We start from the raw sequence: 16,644 nt of genomic DNA on the forward strand, positions 1-16,644 counted from the left end.
AGGGTCTGAATTGCTCGTGTTTCAGGATCTGGCTCCCTCCACGTTGAGAAAGAGATGGGAAATGCTACGGGTCACAAAAGCCTTGCGTGATCAGAAGATTCTGTACAGATGGGGTTTCCCGTTTTCACTCCAATTCTCATTCAACGGTAGGACCCAGGTTGTTAAAACTCCTGACGATGGTCTGGACTCCCTTAAGAGACTGGGAATCATATCGGCCTCTACCGAGTCCCACTCTCATAGTCAAGCTCGTAGCTCAAAATCGAGTGCACCGCCACAAGCCGAATGGTCGACTGCATAGATGGCTTCCTAGCTTATCCTATGCTCGTTATTGTTGAAATGTTTCACTTCACTTGACTAACCTTTTTTCTTACAGGTCCTAAAGGTGCCTATACCCTATACCCTCTGTTTTTTTTGTTTTTTCTTTAGTGGTTGTTATACTATGTCTGCTCTTGTCACGGCAGTTACTTCTTCAGGTTGATTTCTAGTTTCGGTATGATATGATGTATTACATGCTCCTAAGTATATAATCCACTAAGTTTTTAGTATACGGCCTTCTAACTGGACCGCATCTCCTGGCTATATATGCATAGGACCCTGGCACAATTTGGCTTCAAGGATAATTTCCTATCTGGAATTAATGCACTATACAACTCTCCCACGGCCCGTGTACTAGCCAATGGTTGCTCCTCTCAACCTTTCATGATACATAATGGTACTAGGCAGGGTCTTATTTTTGCCCTCATGGTAAAGCCCCTAGCCTCCAAAATACGTGGTTGCCCGGATGTTTCGGGTATCACGGTTGGCCCTGGTGAATATAAAATCTCCTTATATGCGGATGATATCCTCCTCACTGTCTCTAATCCTCTTATCTCCCTTCCCAATTTGTTCCAGATTTTACAGGATTTTAGTGACATCTCCAACTTCAAAATTAACGATTCGAAATTGGAAGTTTTAGATTTCTACCTCTCTGGCCCGCTTAGACAGTCTTTGGCCTCGAGCTTCTCCTTCAGATGGAAACATCTACATATGAAGTACCTGGGGATCTACCTGACTAAAGAGTAATCCCAACTTTTTACCTCCAATTTTCCTAGACCAGTGGTTCTCAAACTCTGTCCTCAGGACCCCACACAGTGCATGTTTTGCAGGTAACCCAGCAAGTGCACAGGTGTATTAATTACTCACTGACACATTGTAAAAGGTCCGCAGGTGGAGCTAATTATGTCACTTGTGATTCTGTGAGGAGACCTGCAAAACATGCACTGTGTGGGGTCCTGAGGACCGAGTTTGAGAACCTGTGTCCTAGACTTATCAATTCGATATCAGCAGATCTCACAAAGTGGTCGGGTCAGTTTATCTCCTGGACAGGCAGAGCGAATGCTTTAAAAATGAATGTTTTGCCCCGATTGCTTTATCTCTTTCAAGCCCTTCCAGTTATGATACCCTCGCACCTCTTTCTAAATTTATAGTGTGACAGGACGGTTCCGTACGAAAGCACTCACCGATTTTGCGTCCCGTCTCCTGTGCACAGAATGGAGGGTCAGGTCACACGGGACCTGGCCACATAGGGGATTCCCGCTTACCGTCAGTAACCGCCTGTTACTGACTCCACCCACTGTGCTGTGGGCGGGTTTATGCTGCCACCACCAAACTCCTAACCTGCCGTGGCGTTTGGAACCACAGTTCTGCTCTGTATGTGCCGACGCACTGCCTTACCACACCTGTGTGGTGTTGACGAATCCCCACTAGCTACTTGCTAGGCCTCTACCGGTAGCTGGCGGAAGGCGGAACTTGGAGACGTTAGGTGCTTCCCTGGACAGCCGGAGGATGGGGCTATGTTTGGCATAACCCTGTAGGTCACAAGATGAAGCAATTTTCTTGAGGCAGATGTTTATTTGCTCAATAATAGCCTTAAAAAAGACTCATCCCTATTGCTAGGCATACTTGCCTACTTTTGAAAAGTAGTTTCAGGGAGATTGTAGGAGCACCTTTGAGTGGGGCGTGTCATGTTCCACCCAAAGGGGTGTGTCTAGCTCCTCCCATGGGCGTATCTATTTCCACTCAAGAGGTGAAAATGAAAGTACGAAGAGCAGCATACCACAGAAGGTGATATAGTTTGCACACAGTGACACAGTGATTAGGGTCCTTAGCACCCTGCATACCCTACTCGCTATAAACATATTACATCACCCTGCGTACCCTATCCACTATATTCCTATTATATCACCACATGTACCCTACGCACTATATACCTATTACATCACGCGGAGAGGGTTAGGTTAAGGTGCCACCCAAGGGTGGTTGGGGTGAGGTTTCAGAGGGGAACGTTAGGGTTAGGCTGCGGGGAGGAGGTAGGATTAAGCACCACGGGGGGGGGGGGGGTAGGTTTAGGCACTAAGGGGGGACGAGTAGGGTTAGGCTGTGGAAAGTGGGGGTCAGGTTTAGGCACTAAGGGGGAGGTTCGGGTTAGGCAATAAGGAGGGAGGTTAAGCTGTGGTATGGGAGGGTTGGGTGGGAGTTTGGATACTTATCTCGACCCTGTCGGGATCGTGACTATCAGGAGGCCAGCATCGGTGATGTGACCCCGTCCCCTGGAATCGCATACTAATCCCCCTTGCTCAAAATATACCTTTATATCACACTCTGTACCCTACATAGAGGGTACTTCAGACCTGATCGCTGGGATGCTAACTTTGCTGTCCTGCATTCAGACAGTCGCCACCCAAGGAGGAGTGTACATTCGCTGTGCAAGTGTGTGATCGCATGTGTACGCCGAGCTCTAAAATCCCCTGTATGCATTCTGTGCGCAGCCCAGGACTTACTCCCACAGTACGTTGAGAACAGGCTGATCGGGGCTGTAGCTGACGTCACACACCCTCCCTGACAACGCTTGGCCACGCCTGCGTTTTCCCGTACACTCCCTGTAAACTGTCAGTTACCACCCACACACGGCCTCTTCCTATCAATCACTTTGCGAACGCCTGTGCGATCGGAATTTTTGCACCATCCTGATGCTGGTTTGCGATGCCTGTCGTTTGGCTATGCATGTGCGCATTGCTGTGCATACGCAAGCACAGTCTAACACTGATCGCGGAAACACACAGCAGTGATTACATCTGATTTACCCCCAGTTTGTTCTAGAGATGAGCGCCGGAAATTTTTCGGGTTTTGGTTTTGGGTTCGGTTCCGCGGCCGTGTTTTGGGTTCGACCGCGTTTTGGCAAAACCTCACCGAATTTTTTTTGTCGGATTCGGGTGTGTTTTGGATTCGGGTGTTTTTTTCCAAAAAAACTAAAAAACAGCTTAAATCATAGAATTTGGCGGTCATTTTGATCCCAAAGTATTATTAACCTCAAAAACCATAATTTCCACTCATTTTCAGTCTATTCTGAATACCTCACACCTCACAATATTATTTTTAGTCCTAAAATTTGCACCGAGGTCGCTGTGTGAGTAAGATAAGCGACCCTAGTGGCCGACACAAACACCGGGCCCATCTAGGAGTGGCACTGCAGTGTCACGCAGGATGGCCCTTCCAAAAAACCCTCCCCAAACAGCACATGACGCAAAGAAAAAAAGAGGCGCAATGAGGTAGCTGTGTGAGTAAGATTAGCGACCCTAGTGGCCGACACAAACACCGGGCCCATCTAGGAGTGGCACTGCAGTGTCACGCAGGATGTCCCTTCCAAAAAACCCTCCCCAAACAGCACATGACGCAAAGAAAAAAAGAGGCGCAATGAGGTAGCTGTGTGAGTAAGATAAGCGACCCTAGTGGCCGACACAAACACCGGGCCCATCTAGGAGTGTCACTGCAGTGTCACGCAGGATGTCCCTTCCAAAAAACCCTCCCCAAACAGCACATGACGCAAAGAAAAAAAGAGGCGCAATGAGGTAGCTGTGTGAGTAAGATAAGCGACCCTAGTGGCCGACACAAACACCGGGCCCATCTAGGAGTGGCACTGCAGTGTCACGCAGGATGTCCCTTCCAACAAAACCTCCCCAAACAGCACATGACGCAAAGAAAAAGAAAAGAAAAAAGAGGTGCAAGATGGAATTGTCCTTGGGCCCTCCCACCCACCCTTATGTTGTATAAACAAAACAGGACATGCACACTTTAACCAACCCATCATTTCAGTGACAGGGTCTGCCACACGACTGTGACTGATATGACGGGTTGGTTTGGACCCCCCCCAAAAAAGAAGCAATTAATCTCTCCTTGCACAAACTGGCTCTACAGAGGCAAGATGTCCACCTCATCATCACCCTCCGATATATCACCGTGTACATCCCCCTCCTCACAGATTATCAATTCGTCCCCACTGGAATCCACCATCTCAGCTCCCTGTGTACTTTGTGGAGGCAATTGCTGCTGGTCAATGTCTCCGCGGAGGAATTGATTATAATTCATTTTAATGAACATCATCTTCTCCACATTTTCTGGATGTAACCTCGTACGCCGATTGCTGACAAGGTGAGCGGCGGCACTAAACACTCTTTCGGAGTACACACTTGTGGGAGGGCAACTTAGGTAGAATAAAGCCAGTTTGTGCAAGGGCCTCCAAATTGCCTCTTTTTCCTGCCAGTATAAGTACGGACTGTGTGACGTGCCTACTTGGATGCGGTCACTCATATAATCCTCCACCATTCTATCAATGTTGAGAGAATCATATGCAGTGACAGTAGACGACATGTCCGTAATCGTTGTCAGGTCCTTCAGTCCGGACCAGATGTCAGCATCAGCAGTCGCTCCAGACTGCCCTGCATCACCGCCAGCGGGTGGGCTCGGAATTCTGAGCCTTTTCCTCGCACCCCCAGTTGCGGGAGAATGTGAAGGAGGAGATGTTGACAGGTCGCGTTCCGCTTGACTTGACAATTTTGTCACCAGCAGGTCTTTCAACCCCAGCAGACTTGTGTCTGCCGGAAAGAGAGATCCAAGGTAGGCTTTAAATCTAGGATCGAGCACGGTGGCCAAAATGTAGTGCTCTGATTTCAACAGATTGACCACCCGTGAATCCTTGTTAAGCGAATTAAGGGCTCCATCCACAAGTCCCACATGCCTAGCGGAATCGCTCCGTGTTAGCTCCTCCTTCAATGTCTCCAGCTTCTTCTGCAAAAGCCTGATGAGGGGAATGACCTGACTCAGGCTGGCAGTGTCTGAACTGACTTCACGTGTGGCAAGTTCAAAGGGCATCAGAACCTTGCACAACGTTGAAATCATTCTCCACTGCGCTTGAGACAGGTGCATTCCACCTACTATATCGTGCTCAATTGTATAGGCTTGAATGGCCTTTTGCTGCTCCTCCAACCTCTGAAGCATATAGAGGGTTGAATTCCACCTCGTTACCACTTCTTGCTTCAGATGATGGCAGGGCAGGTTCAGTAGTTTTTGGTGGTGCTCCAGTCTTCTGTACGTGGTGCCTGTACGCCGAAAGTGTCCCGCAATTCTTCTGGCCACCGACAGCATCTCTTGCACGCCCCTGTCGTTTTTTTAAAAATTCTGCACCACCAAATTCAAGGTATGTGCAAAACATGGGACGTGCTGGAATTTGCCCATATTTAATGCACACACAATATTGCTGGCGTTGTCCGATGCCACAAATCCACAGGAGAGTCCAATTGGGGTAAGCCATTCCGCGATGATCTTCCTCAGTTGCCGTAAGAGGTTTTCAGCTGTGTGCGTATTCTGGAAAGCGGTGATACAAAGCGTAGCCTGCCTAGGAAAGAGTTGGCGTTTGCGAGATGCTGCTACTGGTGCCGCCGCTGCTGTTCTTGCGGCGGGAGTCCATACATCTACCCAGTGGGCTGTCACAGTCATATAGTCCTGACCCTGCCCTGCTCCACTTGTCCACATGTCCGTGGTTAAGTGGACATTGGGTACAACTGCATTTTTTAGGACACTGGTGAGTCTTTTTCTGACGTCCGTGTACATTCTCGGTATCGCCTGCCTAGAGAAGTGGAACCTAGATGGTATTTGGTAACGGGGGCACACTGCCTCAATAAATTGTCTAGTTCCCTGTGAACTAACGGCGGATACCGGACGCACGTCTAACACCAACATAGTTGTCAAGGCCTCAGTTATCCGCTTTGCAGCAGGATGACTGCTGTGATATTTCATCTTCCTCGCAAAGGACTGTTGAACAGTCAATTGCTTACTGGAAGTAGTACAAGTGGGCTTACGACTTCCCCTCTGGGATGATTATCGACTCCCAGCAGCAACAACAGCAGCGCCAGCAGCAGTAGGCGTTACACGCAAGGATGCATCGGAGGAATCCCAGGCAGGAGAGGGCTCGTCAGAATTGCCAGTGACATTGCCTGCAGGACTATTGGCATTCCTGGGGAAGGAGGAAATTGACACTGAGGGAGTTGGTGGGGTGGTTTGCGTGAGCTTGGTTACAAGAGGAAGGGATTTACTGGTCAGTGGACTGCTTCCGCTGTCACCCAAAGTTTTTGAACTTGTCACTGACTTATTATGAATGCGCTGCAGGTGACGTATAAGGGAGGATGTTCCGAGGTGGTTAACGTCCTTACCCCTACTTATTACAGCTTGACAAAGGGAACACACGGCTTGACACCTGTTGTCCGCATTTCTGGTGAAATACTTCCACACCGAAGAGCTGATTTTTTTGGTATTTTCACCAGGCATGTCAACGGCCATATTCCTACCACGGACAACAGGTGTCTCCCCGGGTGCCTGACTTAAACAAACCACCTCACCATCAGAATCCTCCTGGTCAATTTCCTCCCCAGCGCCAGCATCACCCATATCCTCCTCATCCTGGTGTACTTCAACACTGACATCTTCAATCTGACTATCAGGAACTGGACTGCGGGTGCTCCTTCCATCACTTGCAGGGGGCGTGCAAATGGTGGAAGGCGCATGCTCTTCACGTCCAGTGTTGGGAAGGTCAGGCATCGCAACCGACACAATTGGAGTCGGACTCTCCTTGTGGATTTGGGATTTCGAAGAACGCACAGTTCTTTGCGGTGCTACTGCTTTTGCCAGCTTTAGTCTTTTCATTTTTCTAGCGAGAGGCTGAGTGCTTCCATCCTCATGTGAAGCTGAACCACTAGCCATGAACATAGGCCAGGGCCTCAGCCGTTCCTTGCCACTCCGTGTGGTAAATGGCATATTGGCAAGTTTACGCTTCTCCTCCGACAATTTTATTTTAGGTTTTGGAGTCCTTTTTTTACTGATATTTGGTGTTTTGGATTTGACCAGAGCCGTCTTAACAGCAGTGTGGGCCCCTGGACACAGCAATGCACTGGGGCCCCTACCCACCCACCAGCGGGGGGAGCTATCAGCGGCAGCTTTGATGTTCCGCGGGGGATAGGGGGGGTTCTATCTTTCGCTCAGTATGTAGGACCTGGAGAAATAATTTCTGCTAATTATTCCTTTACTGCACAGATGGGGCAGGAAGGAGAACACTAAACTGTAGAAGGGGGCATTGTGCTGAATGAAGGGGCCCTGGTACATGACTTCCAGGGTGGTAGGGGGTGTTTAATACACAGGGGAGGAGTGGATAATGGAGTGGGCTTAATATTCATCATTTTCCGGGGGGTCAGGGCAGCGTGCTTTACTGCAGATATCTCCAGTTCCTGGAAATAGATTTCTTAGCTTTAATGGGGAAAAAAAAAACTAGAGTCCCACCTGTCAGGAGGTACTGGGGACACTTGTCAGGAGATACTGGGGACACCTGTCAGGAGGTACTGGGGACACTTGTCAGGAGATACTGGGGACACCTGTCAGGAGGTACTGGGGACACTTGTCAGGAGGTACTGGGGACACCTTTCAGGAGGTACTGGGGACTTGGGGATCAGACTTTAGAAGCCAGAGCAATCCACCGACAAAAATATAAAACTGCATATTAGGAGTGTGGAGCTGGAGCAGGGAACAGCTGCTTGAAGGCTGATATCTCTGGCTCTGGGCATAGTAGAGACAAGCTGCCAGTGTCCACTGAAAGGGGAGAGTCACAGCTTTTGGAGTATACCCTCAGAAAAACTCTAAGTCAAAAAGAAACCGAGATATCTGGCTGGGAAGAACAATTAACAGGCTTGGATGGGGACCACTGCTTTGAAGTCTGATATCTCTGGTTCCCCAGGGCCGATTTTCAAAAATCTGGTACCCCTGGAAAGAGGGGACCCTCAGCTATCAGACTAGGGCCCTTTTACTCCTGGGGCCCTTGGGCAAGAGCCCATTGAGCCCATACGAAAAGACGGCCCTGGATTTGACATGCTCTGTACTATGACATTGGGCATCGGCCTTGGCAGACGACGTTGCTGGCATTTCATCGTCTCGGCCATGACTAGTGGCAGCAGCTTCAGCACGAGGTGGAAGTGGATCTTGATCTTTCCCTATTTCACCCTCCACATTTTTGTTCTCCATTTTTTAATGTGTGGAATTATATGCCTGTAATATTATTATATCAATAGCAATGGCCTACTGTACTGTACAACTATATACTGTTGGTCACCAAAATGCTGCACTGTACTACTATATATACTGCTCACAACAATGCAGCACAGATATGGATACTTGAAGTGACACGGAGCTGCAAGATACAGCAATGGCCTACTGTACTGTACTACTATATATATATACACCTCAACATTTTTGTTCTCCATATTTTAATAGGCACAACTAAAAGGCACCTCAGGTAAACAATGGAGATGGATGGATTGGATACTAGTATACAATTATGGACGGGCTGCCGAGTGCCGACACAGAGGTAGCCACAGCCGTGAACTACCGCACTGTACTGTGTCTGCTGCTAATATATAGACTGGTTGATAAAGAGATAGTATACTCGTAACTACTATGCATGTATAAAGAAAGAAAAAAAAACCACGGTTAGGTGGTATATACAATTATGGACGGGCTGCCGAGTGCCGACACAGAGGTAGCCACAGCCGTGAACTACCGCACTGTACTGTGTCTGCTGCTAATATATAGACTGGTTGATAAAGAGATAGTATACTCGTAACTAGTATGTATGTATAAAGAAAGAAAAAAAAACCACGGTTAGGTGGTATATACAATTATGGACGGGCTGCCGAGTGCCGACACAGAGGTAGCCACAGCCGTGAACTACCGCACTGTACTGTGTCTGCTGCTAATATATAGACTGGTTGATAAAGAGATAGTATACTCGTAACTAGTATGTATGTATAAAGAAAGAAAAAAAAACCACGGTTAGGTGGTATATACAATTATGGACGGGCTGCCGAGTGCCGACACAGAGGTAGCCACAGCCGTGAACTACCGCACTGTACTGTGTCTGCTGCTAATATAGACTGGTTGATAAAGAGATAGTATACTCGTAACTAGTATGACTATAAAGAAAGAAAAAAAAACCACGGTTAGGTGGTATATACAATTATGGACGGGCTGCCGAGTGCCGACACAGAGGTAGCCACAGCCGTGAACTACCGCACTGTACTGTGTCTGCTGCTAATATAGACTGGTTGATAAAGAGATAGTATACTACTAATATTATATATACTGGTGGTCAGGTCACTAGTCACACTGGCAGTGGCACTCCTGCAGCAAAAGTGTGCACTGTTTAATTTTAATATAATATTATGTACTCCTGGCTCCTGCTATAACCTATAACTGGCACTGCAGTGCTCCCCAGTCTCCCCCACAATTATAAGCTGTGTGAGCTGAGCACAGTCAGATATATATATACATTGATGCAGCACACTGGGCTGAGCAGTGCACACAGATATGGTATGTGACTGAGTCACTGTGTGTATCGTTTTTTTCAGGCAGAGAACGGATATATTAAATAAAACAAACAACTGCACTGTCTGGTGGTCACTGTGGTCGTCAGTCACTAAACTCTGCACTCTCTTCTACAGTATCACAGCCTCAGGTCAATCTCTCTCTCTCTCTCTCAACCCTAATCTAAATGGAGAGGACGCCAGCCACGTCCTCTCCCTATCAATCTCAATGCACGTGTGAAAATGGCGGCGACGCGCGGCTCCTTATATAGAATCCGAGTCTCGCGATAGAATCCGAGCCTCGCGAGAATCCGACAGCGTCATGATGACGTTCGGGCGCGCTCGGGTTAACCGAGCAAGGCGGGAAGATCCGAGTCGCTCGGACCCGTGAAAAAAAACATGAAGTTCGGGCGGGTTCGGATTCAGAGAAACCGAACCCGCTCATCTCTAGTTTGTTCCCTTTCCCCTGCAACACCCTGCCATACCCAGCCAACATGCATGCCATCCATGATGCAGCTTGGTTTAATTTAATTTCCTTACATTTTACAGAACACTCACCATTGGGGGTAAAGAGGTCACCGCTGCTGCTGATGACACTGCCGCCTTCGCCCCGCGCACACTTCTGCTCAGTCTCTCCCGTGTGCACTGCTGGGCAGCCACCGCTAACCCACAACTCGGCAGTGGCCAGCATTTAAATAACACAACATAAGGGTGACCCCTTATGAATAATAATAATAATAATAATAATACTACACAGGGAATTTGCAAAAGCAGAGCAGCTGACAGAAGGACAAATGGGACACCAGGGGACAGTGGGTGTAAAACAGCAATTTGCACCAATGCTGACATGCATGCCCATAAATGCCAGGGGTATCGCGGGGCATGCAGCAGCAGGACACAGGGCATGGAGGGGTCAGCCCAGGAAACACGACACCTCACTTGCACCCGCTGCACAGACAGCATGTAATCCATAGGTCACCATACCCTATGTGCCTGTAGTACCAAGTGACCAGGGGAAGCCATTACCCTATTAGCTCACTTACTTGACTCCCAGGAGCTGACTCTGACCACTGTCAGGCGTTACAGGGTAAGCCTTCCCTCTCTAACATCCGAGAACAGCTCTGCCATTCTGCCCTCCGCTGCTCCCCCCATCGCTGGTCTCCTCCTCAAGCCTTTCTCCGTCACTTCGGCTCACAGACAGCTACAAGAAGCCATGCCCCCTCATGTACCAGCAGCGCTGTCACACACCAGAGCCCCGCCTCCACCTGTACCCGCTCCTTAGCGCACCGCTACTTTGGTCCTGATAATCAAAGGGTACAGCCCGCCTCCCACCTGGCTGCATACTGTCACTCATGGCCGACTCGTCACTTGTGCAGGCTCCACCCCCGGCACTGTAGTACTGGCGCATGCGCAGTCTACATTGATGTAAGTCCGTCTGAAAAAACGGGAGGACGCTGAAGATTTGCGGGGCAGCGGGAGGCTCGGTTAAAAAACGTGAGCCTCCCGCTGAATGCGGGAGGGTAGGCAAGTATGTTGCTAGGGGCAACAGCATACAGCAAGATGTTCCAGCAGAATAAAGATGGTACAACTACAATCTATGGGATAAGGAGATCCCACGTGATTAGCATATTTCTCAAAGGAACTTACACATCAAAAGGTATTGTCCTTCACACCTCTCTGCTAGGACAGGGCCATTAGCATGCCACTTCCTATTTCCAGAGGATAAGAGATGATTATTCAGACAGCTATAGTAAGTGCATTTGTCCCTTTAAAATACAGGTGACCACATTACAAATACATTTAAACATGCATTCCTGCAATTGTGCACAGAGCACTACATATGACATGCCAAAACACATCACTAAACATACTTTAAATACCCGGTGCCTAGCACCCACAATACATTTAAAGATGACGACTGGCGCCAGTGCACAGTTTAAAAGTGGCGCCAAGCGCCCATTGTCCTCCTAATGGCGCCGGGCACTAGGGGTTAACCCCCTTCAGTGCTGCGGCCGCCATTACACGTGTGGCTGGTTAGTCTCTCCGGCCACATACAGAAAAAGCTGTCTTTGTTCCTGTGGGCTGGCAAGAGACCTAGAGTCCGACTTAAAACTTTGTATAGTGGGGCCAAAGAGGGAGGTCTGGGGGTCCCAAATTTGAAGCTTTACTACTATGCTGCTCATTTATCGCAGGCCACTCAGTCGCATGTAGATAGCTCCACTAGGCATCGGGTACAGCTTGAAACTGCACTTCCACAGATGACTTCGGTTTCCACTTTGCTCTGGATTCCCCGAGCTCAGTGGCCCCCCAATTTGTCCCGTTTCCCATCTATTGCTTTAACTCTAACTCTATGGGATAGGCTTTGTAAGACCTTTTCGCTGGTCTCCTCCCCTCCTATGCTTTACCCCCTTTGGGATAATCCTGCATTCCCTGAGGGTATTGGCCACCATAATTATAGAAACTGGAAATCTCATAACTTACTGTTTAATAATGATTTAGCTCCCTTACGTGGATTTCCAGATTTTGACGCCCTTCGAGACAAATTCAACTTATCGCACCAATGTTTTTTCCAATATTTGCAGCTGTGTAGCTTTTACTCTGCCTGGTCTCGGAGAGTTGGAGTATGGTCTGGATCTGCTCTGGAAAGGCTCTGCCTCCGTCGACCACCGTCTAAGGGTCTTATCTCTACGCTATGTCAGATGATGCTTAAACACAAACAACCCCCTTTGGCCAAACATGAGGTTGCCTGGAAAACAGATTTCCAGGAACAGCTGGGTACTGACACATGGGTCCAAATTAGACGAGGTATGGTAGCCTCCTCAATGGCAGTGAGACATAGAGAAAACTCATAAAAATTATGCGAGATGGTATTTAGTTCCATCTCGTCTGAAGCGATTATTCCCTAACTCTTCGGGCCTTTGTTGGAGGGGTTGTGGGATGGAGGGCACCCTGCTCTACATATTTTGGGAATGCCCAAAAATATCTCCGTTATGGCGAGCGGTCAAAAGATTGGTCTTTAATATCACTAACACTAGGATCCCCTTCTCTACTTCCTTTTTCCTTCTCCCACAGGAGATCCAGGGTTTGGAGATAGCGGATCAGAGACTAATCTGGCACATCACCAGTGCGGTGAAGTGCAGGATAGCGTTCCACTGGAAATCTGATACTATTCCATCCATGGCTGCTATTACAATGAACATCTGGAACACTTATCAGATGGAATTCCTGTCTAGTATAGTGGAGAGTAGATCCTCCACTTTCTCTAAAACATGGGCAGCGTGGTTACGTTTTCATGATGCCCCCCCCCCCTTTCACCTATGGTTTGTAAAGAAACATGGTTACATAGGCCTTTCTGTACTGCCTTTCACATGTGTTTTATAGTTGATTGAGGTGTTGTCTCCTAGCACTGATGCCACAATGACAATGGTTATCTCTTGTTGGTTGAGATTAAGATAATGCATATGAACAATTTTCTCTGCTTCTCATTGGAGTGTCGTTGCACGACCCCCCCCCCCCCCTCTTCTCCCCCTCAATCCCCCCTTTCTCTAAATGGTTTTTGCTTTATTACTGTTATTATTGCATTTTTGCAGAAATGTCAATGCTGTATTACAAATGAAAAATCTTTCAATAAATTGTATGATTAAAAAAAAAAAAAAAATTTAGCAAACGTGTTCAACCCTGACCAAGTAGCCGCTCGGCAAAGCTGAAGAGCCGAGACACTCCGGGCAGCCGCCCAGGAAGAACCCACTTTACGTGTAGAGTGGGCCTGAACAGGTTTTGGACAAGCCAAACCTGCTGTTGAATAAGCATGCTGGACAGTAAGCCTAATCCAGCGACAAACTGTCTGCTTAGAAGCAGGACACCCAATCTTGTTGGGATCATAAAGGACAAATAGTACGTTCGACTTCCTGTGACGAGCAGTCCTCTTCACATATATTTTCAAAGCCCGCACAACATCCAGGCACTTTGAGGTAATCGATGTGTCAGTAGCTACTAGCACCACAATAGGTTGGTTGATATGAAAAGCCTATACAACCTTAGGAAGAAATTGCTGACGCGTTCTAAGTTCAGCTCTATCATCATGGAAAATCAAGTAGGGGCTCTTGTGTGACAATGCCCCCAATTCAGACACACGTCTTGCAGATGCCAAAGCCAACAGTGTGACTGCCTTCCAAGTAAGAAACGTGAGGTCCACCTCCTGCCCTGGTAGACATACAGTACTACGGACTGTCCTGCCGCTCACTCTGGGCAATTGTGGTCTGTGACAGAACACCCGGCCTCCGAGGGTGACTTTCAGGAGGAGTATATATATATATATATATATATATACACATATATATATATATATATATATATACATATATATATATATATATATATATATACACACACACACACACACACATATATATATATATGTATATATATATATATACAATGTCCATGTGATCCGGCTCTCCTTTAGGATAAATTGCTGCACCGGGTGCCCCTGTAATGAATCAAGCATATAGACAGTGGACGCGGCACTCCTGGTGTCTGAATCAATAAAAACTCTTAGCAGGCAGGTAGTAGCAGACAACGTTTCAATGACGTTTAATATGTCATTTTCCTCAGGTCTAAGATAACAATAGTACAGGTCTTACCTTATAAAGAGTGCATCACCCTGTGAAGAACGGCTCGCGGTCAGCGGGACGCCGCCCGCCCCGTCCAGCGTGCCGGAAGTGACTGTTATGATTCCAGCACTCTGGTCTGAGGAGATCTTTTTGCGAGGACCGGAGCACTGGAACGAAATGCTGGGGAAGGGAGCGGGAATGGAAAATAGCCCCTGGCGCCCTAACTCCGTTGTCTCACCCGTGCTGTCGGAAATCGCCTGCGAGACTATGGTTGCTTGAGCCAATGGCAGCCGCGTTTGAAGGGCGAATTATGTCTGCCCAACTCCGATGCCCCCCCAGGTCTTAATGAGAGACAAAGGGAAATCCGAGACAGGGTGATAACAAGGGGCCCTCTGACTAAACAACCAGGCCAGGGGCTACAAGCTAACTTAAAACTAGAATATGTGCGGAAACACCGCCAGGGAAAAGGACAACCAAAATATCCACTTGTCCACTTCTCCTACCCAGCACCGCCGAGTTCCAGAGAGGACTTGTGGAAGCGGAACCCTCCGCAAATGCTCCAAAAACAGAATATATAAAGATTATCCATAGGCATAATGCCAAACAACACCCAATTAAATTGACGTATACAATTAGTGATCAGGTTATCAACTACTTAGATGTCCAAATTTCTATCCAGCAGGACGCTTAGTAACTTCTCTTTTCTGCAAACCTACTGATAAGAATAATGTTTTACATTATAGTAGTTTTCACCCCCAACCCCTTAAACGGGTTTACCGTTTTCTCAGCTCTTGCGTATTAGACGCATTACATCTGATCCAGAAACAGCCAGTTCACAAATGGATGTGATGATTGCCCAATTCATAGAACGTGGGTACCCTATGCAGCTGCTACAGGAGGCCAAATCAAAAGCATTAAATATTGATAGAGCCACTCTAATAGGTCCACCTCAGAGTGCCAGCGACTCCGGTCCCATTATGCCATGGGTGATGCAATATCATTCAGCCAGCACAGGTATTAACCAAATATCGAAACAACTATGGCCTATCGTACAAAGTGACCCCGAGTTACGGTTAGATAACACCAGACTGATGTCCTGCTATAAACGCAGTAAAAACATCCGGGACATTCTGGTGAAAACAGATGTCACTAAGTATTCTACTGTCACTAATCCTAACGGGGGTAGGCATAGGGGTTGCATTCGCTGCACCTGCACAACGTGCAAGTTTATGATAGCGGGTGATACCTTTCAGCATCCCCATTCTGGGAAAACACTGTACATATTGCATACATTAACATGCACTTCTCGCTTTGTGGTTTACCAGTTGATATGCCCCTGTGGGCTGTCATACATAGGTAAGACACAACGCATGTTCAAGGAACGTATGGCATTGGCAACCCACAGGTCGGCAATCAAATTGGCCATCACCAAGGGCACCAGTGAACAGCCCGTTGCCAGGCATTTTGCCTCCAATCGCCATCCACTAACTACGCTTAAGTACCGCATGATTGATCACGTGCCAGCATCTATCCGTCGGGGGGACCGTGGGGCCAAACTTTTGAGGCTCGAAGCACGGTGGATTTACCTTACTTTGGAGTCTGATCTGCTCAATTTGTTATCTACAGCCGTCCTTGTCTGTTCTTTGTTGTTTGTTACCATGGTGATGGGGAGCACGGCCGGGGGAAGTGACGCGGCGCAACGTCACTTCCGGCACGCTGGACGGGGCGGGCGGCGTCCCGCTGACCGTGAGCCGTTCTTCACAGGGTGATGCACTCTTTATAAGGTAAGACCTGTACTATTGTTATCTTAAACCTGAGGAAAATGACATATTAAACGTCATTGAAACGTTGTCTGCTACTACCTACCTGCTAAGAGTTTTTATTGATTCAGACACTAGGAGTGCCGCGTCCACTATATATATATATATATATATATTTTCCAGTATAAGGGACACTTTTACCCTTAATTGAAACGGACCTCCCCTCCCCACCCCCTAAGGGGATGGATTAAGGTTTTTAGGTATATATGGACAAACTGCACTATGGATACTTACCTTGATAAAGACTTAATGTCGAAACGCGTTGGTTTTAACTGAAGGACACTTGTTTTCTTGGGGGTTCAGTTCCTGGGAGTGTGTAAGTCCGGACCTCACCACCACCCAGTTTCTGGTCTGCTTGATTCCATCTGCCCCCCATTTTTCACTTGTACCTTTAACACACATGACATTGTGTTTTGTTTTTTTAATAATAAATACCCATCAACATTTTTTGAAGTCTCCCCTTTTTTGACCTCCACTTGGGGTTTGGCCCCTGGT

This window comes from Pseudophryne corroboree, chromosome 11 (assembly GCF_028390025.1).
Source record: "Pseudophryne corroboree isolate aPseCor3 chromosome 11, aPseCor3.hap2, whole genome shotgun sequence".
Taxonomy (NCBI): domain Eukaryota; kingdom Metazoa; phylum Chordata; class Amphibia; order Anura; family Myobatrachidae; genus Pseudophryne; species Pseudophryne corroboree.